Source organism: Suricata suricatta, chromosome 6 (assembly GCF_006229205.1).
Source record: "Suricata suricatta isolate VVHF042 chromosome 6, meerkat_22Aug2017_6uvM2_HiC, whole genome shotgun sequence".
Classification (NCBI taxonomy): Eukaryota; Metazoa; Chordata; class Mammalia; order Carnivora; family Herpestidae; genus Suricata; species Suricata suricatta.
Genome location: NC_043705.1, coordinates 114,079,841 through 114,089,725, shown reverse-complemented (window position 1 = coordinate 114,089,725; position 9,885 = coordinate 114,079,841). Strand labels below are relative to the sequence as shown.

At 38.6% G+C, this 9,885-nt stretch overlaps 1 long non-coding RNA gene across 1 annotated transcript in view; it reads left to right on the top strand.

The window, feature by feature from the left end:
• The window catches only part of LOC115293161, an 80,423-nt gene extending 71,755 nt beyond the window's left edge, over positions 1 to 8,668 (top strand). Inside the window, exons 3-4 of the long non-coding RNA XR_003909394.1 lie at positions 8,152 to 8,263; positions 8,566 to 8,668. This is a non-coding gene — a long non-coding RNA (uncharacterized LOC115293161). The remainder of the gene's footprint in view (positions 1 to 8,151; positions 8,264 to 8,565) is intronic.
• The last annotated feature ends 1,217 nt before the right edge of the window (positions 8,669 to 9,885 follow it).

Here is a 9,885-nt window from a genome sequence, read left to right as displayed (position 1 = left end):
TTTCCAGCGGAGGCTCCCCCGCCCCTTCTCTTGGCAGTGCAGGACTTCGGAGCCACCTGGAGCTCGGTGCTGGGCTGACTGCTTTTTCGCCCCCTCCGGGTCCAAGAAGGAGGGGACGGCTGGGGGAGAAAGCAGAAGATGCTGAGGATAAACCTTCTCGGGCAGCAGACTATAAACTGGTCGGGGCGAGCACGGAGAAGGAAGACATAATTAGCTGCTTTTCCTCCTCTTCTGCCAGCTTCCAAGGAGGTCTCTGCTTTAATGAATCACTGATTTCTCGCTTCCGTTGCTGAAGTAAAAAGTTCACACTTTGGCCCTCTCTGCCTTTTAAGCTCAGGGAGATTTATCGTCACCCTTAAAAGTCGCCTCTCTCTTGGTGCAAATAAAATCGGGGACCGAAAAGACCGATTTCTAATTGCTAGCATGAGTCGTTTACTGAATCACGCGTGCACTTCAAAGCGAACCCACTTTACTCAGATTGCGGAGACTTAGCCATGCGATTTGGCCAAATTCTGCTGTTTTCTATGCGATTTCCTTTGCACTTGGTCATAAAAGGGGCATTTTCTTTTTTTTTTTTTTCTTTTCTATCTTTGCCTTTAACGTTGAGGGCTGTTTTACAAGTGTTACTACCAGTCTCCCTCTCTTTCCCACCCACTCTCAGCACCTTGAAACACTCTCATTGCTAGCAATGCCCACAACCCAGGTGTAGACAGAACCAACTCCCTGGCTAGGAAGGCTTGCCAAGAATTAAGAGGCAGGAGAGGGAAATACTATGATAATTGGTTCCAATACAAGTAAGAGTTACTAGAGGATCACTACTAGGATTTCTCTGAACAAGGGAAGGCTTGACTGGAGAGAGTTACTGAAGATGTGATGATATAAAATATTTGTGTTCTGTAAGGCAGCTGGATATTAGCCTTATGGGGAAGCATATGAAATTGCCACTATATTTTTTGACCTTCCCAAGTGGCAATTTCATATGGTTCAACTTAATATTTCGATTGCTATTCTAAGATGGAGAATCACTTCAAGGTGAACTTGGGAGTTTGATCTCTGCAACTGTAATTTGTAGGGAACTAATCAGAAGTGCTTGTGTATATACCACAAGCCAGAATCCCTGTAACGTGCCTTTGACCTTTGTCTTCATTGTGAATGGAAGAAAATACAAAGAAATAAAAAAAATTAGCTTTAGAGATGGGCATTAGGAATGATTGCCCAATTATGTTGTTTAGTGACCTGAAAAAATGACTTTATATGCATGCTCTTACATTTTCCTATGCATTTAGGCCCTTTGAAATAGAACCCTGGAATGTTAGAATCAGAATTTTAATTGCATTGTTTATAACCAATTGCAATGCTTACTGGAAAGATTTTTGACAATGTGAACACCACAGTAGGGTTTTTAATTTAATGAAATGAGTTCTAATTTCTGTAGCTATTAATTGGAAAGTTAAATAAAGAGCATACGGCACATGTATGCTTACAGTTTTGTTCTTTTACTAAAGCATGGATGTTTAAAAATGAAATTACTATGCTAATTTTAATTTTCTAGTTCACTGTTTTGTACCTGAGCTAACAAATGCCTGAAAGAGAGTGTAGTGTGTCTAAGGGACTTGCGTTTCAGTCCAATTGTTCAGTAGAATCCAAATGTTTGAATTGACAACTAAAACTCCATTTTTTAAAACATGTTTGAAGAAACCATACAGGGAAGATTCTGCTGTGAAAAGTTACAAAGTACATGAAGTTATTATTTGAGGTTTCTCTACACTGGGCATCAACACTATTGATGCCAGCTTGGGATCCTTTTAATTTTTTTTTTAAACTCACAACAGGCACTCCCTTCTACCCTGAAGGTAGTCTCCCCTCCACCCCGCTACCTCCCCATACCCACCAACTTTCTGCTCCAGCAAAGAAAGCTATTCAGATCTTTGTGAGAGGTTTTGTGTTTTTATTCCATTTGAAATGGGGGGGGAAACACATCGTCAAACTACCATATTAAAATCTGGTTGCAGCAGGTGCAGTGTTTGAAAGTTCTGGAGTCCTCTCGCCATTCTTCTGTACAGCGTGATGACAGGAAGGGCATTTACAAAACAGCCCAAAGGAAAAGCTGACATAGCTTTTTAGATTATATCTCATTCTTCTTTTTCTTTTCTGTACAGCCTTTCTTTTATAGCACAGTTGAATCCCTAAATACTCCACTGCTTTTCATTGTCAGGTCACCTCTTAGGTTAGCCCGAGAAAGCCTGAGAAAAGTTCCACAGGAAAGATGCACTATTTAACGGAATTCAATCTCTCCCAATAGATTTGAATCACTAACATAAATGTATGAATGTAGATTATATCTCTGTAATGAGGCCTGAATCATTCTCAGTTACTTCAAAGGACTGAAATTCTACCTTCCTTTTTTTAGCAGCAATAATCAGGTCTTAATGGGTTCCTTTATTAATTGTTTCTCTGCAAGGATTGAAAAGGACAGTACAAGCTTCAGATTTGAGTGGTACCTACTAATTCTCAAAGGCTGTGTTTCTTTTTCTTTTTTTTTTTTCTAACTTCTGGAAGGCATGCTTTCTTTCTAGGTCCTAAACATATCCAGTAATATTAGGTTAAATCTTTAATGGAGGAAATAGAGGTGGCCTTTTGTTTAATGTGATGTCTTGAGAAGTTATTGAGGCTTTTAAAAGCAAGACCATGGCAGCAGCCACGGAAGAATCCTAAACTGTAGCTATTTAGCCTCCGAGAAGCAGTTTGCGTATGTACTTCCAGATCCTTCAGTAGCCCTTCTGTTTGAGCAGTTTACATTTTAAGTATGTATTTCCTGGATTCTTTATGTTGCTTGGCACTATCTGTGGTTCAATTACAAGATGTGTGTTCTATTATGTGTGATGTAATTGGCAGTGTCAGTAAGCTGCTTCAAATAATAAGAAGTCAGGTCAAAAGTCAGCCAGGCTGTTCTACAAAGTTAGACATGTGCAGGCCTTATTTTTGAAGTCTGCAGTTGTAGTCCTCATGACTGTGTCTCAGCTCTTATTCCCTTTCCGACATGGGAGAGGCCAGTTTTAAGGCATTGTTGGAGCTTCTGGTCTTCTGAGGATGTAGCTAGAGATGATGTGTATAGTCCCTGACATTTGGGACAAATCAAACAGTGATTTTTTTTAACAAGGGGTTTCGGTGGAAAGGGAAAGAGGTCTTAAACCACAGAGGCAGTGCAGTACTTCAGAGCTCGTGGGAACCTTAGCAGTAGTCAAATCTGCCTCATTCGCTTTATAGCTGAATGAAAAGATAGATACCCAAGTCACTCAGTGATCGAACAGAGTTTAGAACTCAGGTGCTGAGTCCTGATTTTAACAATTAGAGGCTGCTGTCCTAATTCTTTCGGTAACATCTGCCTTGTCTGTTTTCTCTTTTCCCTCTACTCCCTATCACTGGCCACTCATCACTCTAATGTCTGAGATGCCAGGATGGAAATGGTAAGAATGGTTAGGAGGCTTTACTTATGCAAAACCAATATATCTTTGCTGGGATAGATTAGCCAGAGAAAAGTAATAAAGTAGTTGGTGTTGAATTATTGAGTACCAGTTAATTAGCCAAATAAATATTGATATATATGTGGCAAAGGGAGCTATTTTGCCACAACCTGTGAAATGAACACAATTAGGAAGCAACGCATGTTATGCATTTTCAAGGATTTTTTTTTCTATATAATCTGAATGTATAATTTCTCCTCTGGGAAATTCATGGGATCTTCAAAATATGAGCAGACTTATAATTTGATTCTGCCTTCTCTATTCTAAGACTAAATTTCCATAAAGCAGTGTGATATTTCAAAGCACAGGTATTGGCTTAACTAATTTTTTTTCAGAGTTTGAAACTAAATTAAATGCCCAATTCCCAGGTTTTCAAACAGACTTCATAATCTATGGTGGAGAATGAAAAATAGCCCAGGCAGAGACAAAGATCTTTTGAAGGAAAAAACAAACAAACAAAAAGACCCCTATATGTTTAAATTATATAGTAAATCACAAAAGTTCTTAGCAACTCCATTTTGCCTCAGTTGGCACCAAACACACCAAATGTATTTCCACAAAGCTGCTGTGTGCCTCCTCCCAGCTGGCAAACAGAACCTCCCCTTGACAAAGCTGTGAAGTATGAAGAGTTCTGTTTGTTTTCTGTGTTTCCAGCTGTCCCTTTGTAGCGATGTCCTTCTTTCCACCTCCTGCCCTCTAGGTTTCGTAGTAATGTAGCTGTGATCAGAATTTTAAACACTATGATATCAGTCATTTATGTTTGTGACTCAGTTGGCACATCATCACATTTTCTTTAAAGGTACAGTGTTTTACAACAACAGACATTTAAACATTTCTTTCTTCATGCATTCACTTAACTGGTTTTGATTTTTTTTTAATTTTTAATGTTTATTTTTGAGAAAGAGAGTGCAGGGAAAGAGCAGAAAAGGAAGGGAACAGATTCCAAAGCAGGCTCCAGACTCTGAGCTGTCAGCATACAGCCTGATGCAGGGCTTGAACTCTTGAACCGTGAGGTCATAACCTGAGCCGAAGTTGGGACACTTAGCCAACTGAGCCACCCAGGTGCCCCTTAATTGGTTTTGATTTAACTGAAGTTTATTGATACCTATTATGTGCCAGCTGGGCCTTGTGCATAGTGAATATTTTACGAATAACTAGGACAGAGCAACATCCCTTGTAAAAACACGAATGAATGAATGGTTTTAGGTACTTTATTATTTATGATGAATGAAGTAAAGTTATCTTAGGACTCAGAAAACAAATGGAAAGATTTTAGAGGAGAAATAGAGCCCCTGAACGTTTTTTTTTTTTCCTGATTGTCCTACTCCCTATAAAAAGAGCTGAAGGGCACTGTATGACCTCTGTTTTCTGGCTTCATGAAGGATCAGGGCTCCCTCTTTTCCTGCTATGTGTCCCTGACACAATCCCTACAGTTTCTCCTGTGGTCTGGGTCCCTGGGCAGCATCCTTTTCACCAACAACTCAACCTAACTTGCTTTCCTTGCCTTTTGCTCTCAGACTCCTAGATGCATATTTTATGTTTCCCAGCTTATTATTTTAAGTACTTCCCAGTAAGAATTCCCTAATCTATATGCTATCCTGTATACCTCCTGTTAAAACATATATATTATCAAATATAAGTTGACCTGAAACTCACTCTCCCAATCTGACAAAATTTGCCTCTGTTAAATAGACTTCCACAAAGAAGATTATCCACTAATTACTATTAGGAATATTATTGTGTTGGGAGAAGGCGATATTCATGGTTCTGGGTTTTTCCTAGATTGGTCCTCAGATCTATTTCCTGCCCAGCTCTGCTCAGCTCTGCGCTAACACCTGTGCATCTCCGGTGTCCCTTGGACGATGATTTGTAGTTGGTTTTGTTGGTGGGAGAATGGGATCTCCAGAAGATCAGAGTCCCAGAGAGAGAACTCTGGGTATTTCTTCCTCTCCTTCTCCTCTTTGATTGACTGTAACTCTTCTGGCATTGGCTTTGTCCTTCCAGATCCACATTTCCTGCTGGATGACCCCTCCTCCAGGGCTCCAACTTTCACTGGAGTCCTGGCAATATTGTTTCCTCCCCTTGCCCCATAAGCTCAAGGAGTCCTAACAGTTCGTCTCTATTGCTGGTCTGCATCATCTTTCCTTGGTTGTTAATTTCCCCTACCTACACCTCTGTAACTGGTAACTTTGTTCAAGTCTCTTCATATGAATCAATTGGGATAAATTCTGTGTTATAGTCAGGACACTGACTACAGTGCACATCTTCTGCATTAAGTAACCAGTGTGTAATAATATATTTTATATGTGTGCAAGGTAACAGAGGAGGGTAATTTAATACAAAGTGCATTGTGGAACATCTAGTGCTTGCTTGATATGCTATCTTTTTTGAATTATACAGAAGAAAATGATATATGTCATTTGATCTCAAGAAATATATAATCTAGTATTGAGTTTTGATTGGTTATTGCAGAGAGATTTTTTTTTTAATTTAGTGAATGACTTTGCGGTCCAAAAAACATTTTTGATTGCTAAATGTTCAATAAGATGCTTTCACACAAACAACTCTAGAAAATGAATACAGTAATGTAGAAATTATGCTCATAAATAACATGCAGTTGTGGAAAGCTACAGTAAGTAATAGCTTCATATTAAAATCACCTTTCTTCTTTTCAATTTACCATAAAAATTTTAAATGTTTCCTCATCATTAAAATCAGTAATTTTTTGTGAGTAAATTTGTTACATTGAACTTTATTTATAGTTTAGTTAGAAAGGAAGAAGGGAGATAAACAGTGTTATTTTCCAGCCTACTTTGTTTTTATCTAAAGACAATTCTTTAAAAATGAGTACGCAGCTAGCCTTGAATTGTTCAGTATGTCACAAAAGCTGGGTACAGTACCAAAACTCACAAGACAAACTATATATACAGATAATTTTGTGGATTAATTACTGTCCAGACAATCCCAAAATTTCACAAATAAATTCTCACAGAAATCAACATAACCCAGAATTTATGGAGCTCAAATCAAGTTTTTGCCTTTTTCTCCCCTTTGTCTATCTTCTCCCCTTATCAGCATGAACCATTATAAAATTGTGAACCTTTATAGTTGGAAAAGACTTTAAATTCCTTCATTCTGCTACCCTTGCTTCACAGGTGGGGTGTAGGAGGAGGAAGAAAGGACCAGAAGGGGAGGGAGGGGAGGGAGAGGAGGGGGAGGAAGGAGAGCAGCAGGAGGCGGTGGCCTGGGAAGATAAGCAAGCTGCCCAGGATGACGGGCTCCTAGTAATGAACTACTAGGCTTGCACTAAACCAGCCAATTGCAAGAAAGCTTCACGTACTAAAAAGATGTAATACACTTGCAAGAACAACAGTGGCCCCTGCCGAAGCTGCGGGACAGGGAGGGAGAACATTTCCTAATCTCCGGGGCGGTTCGCGTGTTTTTTGGAAAATTCTCAGTTTATTCCAACTTGTGCCTTTACAAGAGCATGTCCTTGTGGTTGAGAACATCCTAGACTATCCCTGAATTAGGAGAGCATTTCATTAAATTGCTTGAATCCCAGCTGAGGGATAAAGAGACTGCCCTCAGGATAATAGTTCAAAAATATGTCATTTTAAAATGAATTTCTGCTCAAGCCACTATAATGGCTCCTTCTTATCTATACCATTCTGGCTTTCATGTTCCTGTTGCAGTTGTCAGTGGGGTTTGGATATTTTGGTTTGATGTATTTAAATTTTATGGGCAAAGGGAGAAAGGACTTAGAAAATTTTTTTGGCTGACTTGTGAGAAAGAAATACTGGTTTGCCTTTAAGTAAAGACATGCTCATTTGTGGGTGGATTAGGGTATATTCTTCCTACTTGATAGCACTAGATATCTGAATTTTCTGAATTTATTTATGGAGCCAGTATTATTTTTACTGTTTTACCCATCTTTGCTGTGGTTAAAAATAGGGAAATGTGTATGGGAAGTAGTTTATTCTTGTATTTTCTGCAATTAGAAGTGTAACTGTGAGAAGTTACCTTATTCATTTCTTAAACACACACATACAGGTACACACACTTCCCTTCAAACACCTACTCTTCTTTTTTTACCCATCTAGTCTTTTTTTTTTTTAATTTTGAAACACAAAGCCTGTCAGATTATTTGGAATTGATTGAAAAATATTTTTTTAAACTCCAAAGCATGAATTAAGAAGATGGCCCGGAGCTAAAGTGGCCCATTTTCATTTTTTGTTCCCATTTTATTCAGAAATAACCAACACACATCACTATAAGGTATGCAGCATGATGGTTTGATTTACATATGTTGTGAAATGCTCACCACAGTAGGTTTAGGAAATATCCACCATCTCATTTAGATACAATATAAAGAAAAAAAATATATATTTTTCCTGTGAGAGAACTCCTAGGATCTGCTCTTGTAACAACTCTCCTGCATTTCATAAAACCGCGTAACCGTAGCCACTGTGTTGTTCGTTACATACCTAGTACCTGTTTGCACTAGGAAGTTTGTACCTTTTGACCACCTTCCTCCAAATATGTGAACAGCTTTTGCACTAGTTCAATATTTACTTATAACAGATGAATATTATTTATATGAATTGATACTGGGTTCTTTCTATTTTAGAGGTCAGCTTCTAGAGTGAAAGAAGCCCAGTAGAAGAATTGCTTAGTACAACAGGGAAAGTGGTCCACTGTAATTGGAAGGCAGCTTTGGATGTTTGACTTACTAAAGAAATGTAAGTGCTATATAAGAACAGACATGTGAGTTTGTTGTCTTTGACAAATAACAGAGGAAAACAGAAAGGAGTATTGACGTTAGGGGTATGTGTTGAAGTCCAGGAAGGTGAAGTGCTCCAGTGGAGAGCCAGGATTCCTCTTCAGACACAGTTCTCTGGGTAGCAAAGTGCTGGGTACCCAGTCTGAGTACTCTGAACTTCCGAAATATCAGTATCAAAGTTTGGGAATATCTACGTTGGAAGGATCTAAGGCGTAAGGACAGTGGTTCTTTACATTGATGTTTTGTGTTTTTCTCTTTCAGGTGCCTGATTTTATTCTTCCAGAAAGTTCTGGGTTCTGAATGCATACTAAAAAGCATGTCCTCTGCTTCTTTATTCCTTTCCTAAATGTAGACACTTATTCTACATAACTGCCTCTTCCATTTAATTTGTTAATACTACCACAGTAATGGTAAAGAGAGCCTTTTGCCCTAACTTGGGAACAGTGCTCTGTGTGCCAAGTTACTCTTCCTCTTCTTTTGCTTGGGGCAGAGACCTGACTCTTGAGCCAGTTTTGTGCCAAGATTAAATATAATTTGGTTATTTTGCATAGGAAGCTAGGGCTAGATGGCAGCGTGTAGATTCTATATAGCAAGTGGAGAAAAAGCCTTTTTAAGCTACTTGAGGACATTCCAGTTAGCATTTGGGGCTTCTTTCGGTGAGGATTCTTAACACCAGACCCCAATCTGAGCACTAAAGACCTGAGGGACGATGCCTAATCATTTTTATAGATGACAAAGTGGGTTGCGAGGGAAGAAAAAGATCCCTGTTTACTCATTGCTTATGAGTTAGAATTTAGGTAGCAAACTCTGCCACCATTTTCAACTCTGTTTTTCAATTTTAAGTTTGTTGGATGAATTTCTGTAAATGCATTTTTAAATTGAGTAAAATTTTAAACTAGAAGAAACTCCGTAGACCTAAGAACAGGATCTCCCATTCTCAAACTCCAAAATAAAATCGTCCGTGAGGTTAAAAAAAAATTAGAACCAAGCAAAGCCAGGGGGAAAATGTGACTAGTTTATCTTTTGGTAAATAAGCAAGGGAAATGAAATACAGACAGCAAGGAAGCCACATATTTGGTAAAGATAGAAACTTCAGATTTTTTTTTAAATAGAGCAACTTCCAGATTTAGCAATATAAAGTATAATTAGTTTTGGTACTTAGGAACATTTTATTGATAAACACTACCCTTTTAGGCCTCCTGAAAATACACAAGGCTGCATCCACACGACAGCACACAAATTTAGGGAGAAATGAGTTGTGTAGAGGTTTGGGAACAAGTTTCATTTACATATTTTTTTTGGTCTTAAAAATATTTGCTTCTGTCACTTGGAAGGAATCTTTTTTTTTCTTTCCTATCTGACTTGTCTTTATTACCAAATATATTTTTCAAAGCCACCTCACTAAGTGACTATTAGGGAAAATTAGAAATCTGTGACTGGTGTGATGTTGGTGGAGGATAAAGAGAAAGCTGTGTATGCCTCAACTCCCATCAGGAAAGAGCAGAAGCTGGAAGTAAATTCTAGGTGAGGAGGGATGAGGTTAAGGTGAAATTTTTGCCACAGTGGCTGTTTCCTCCAGGG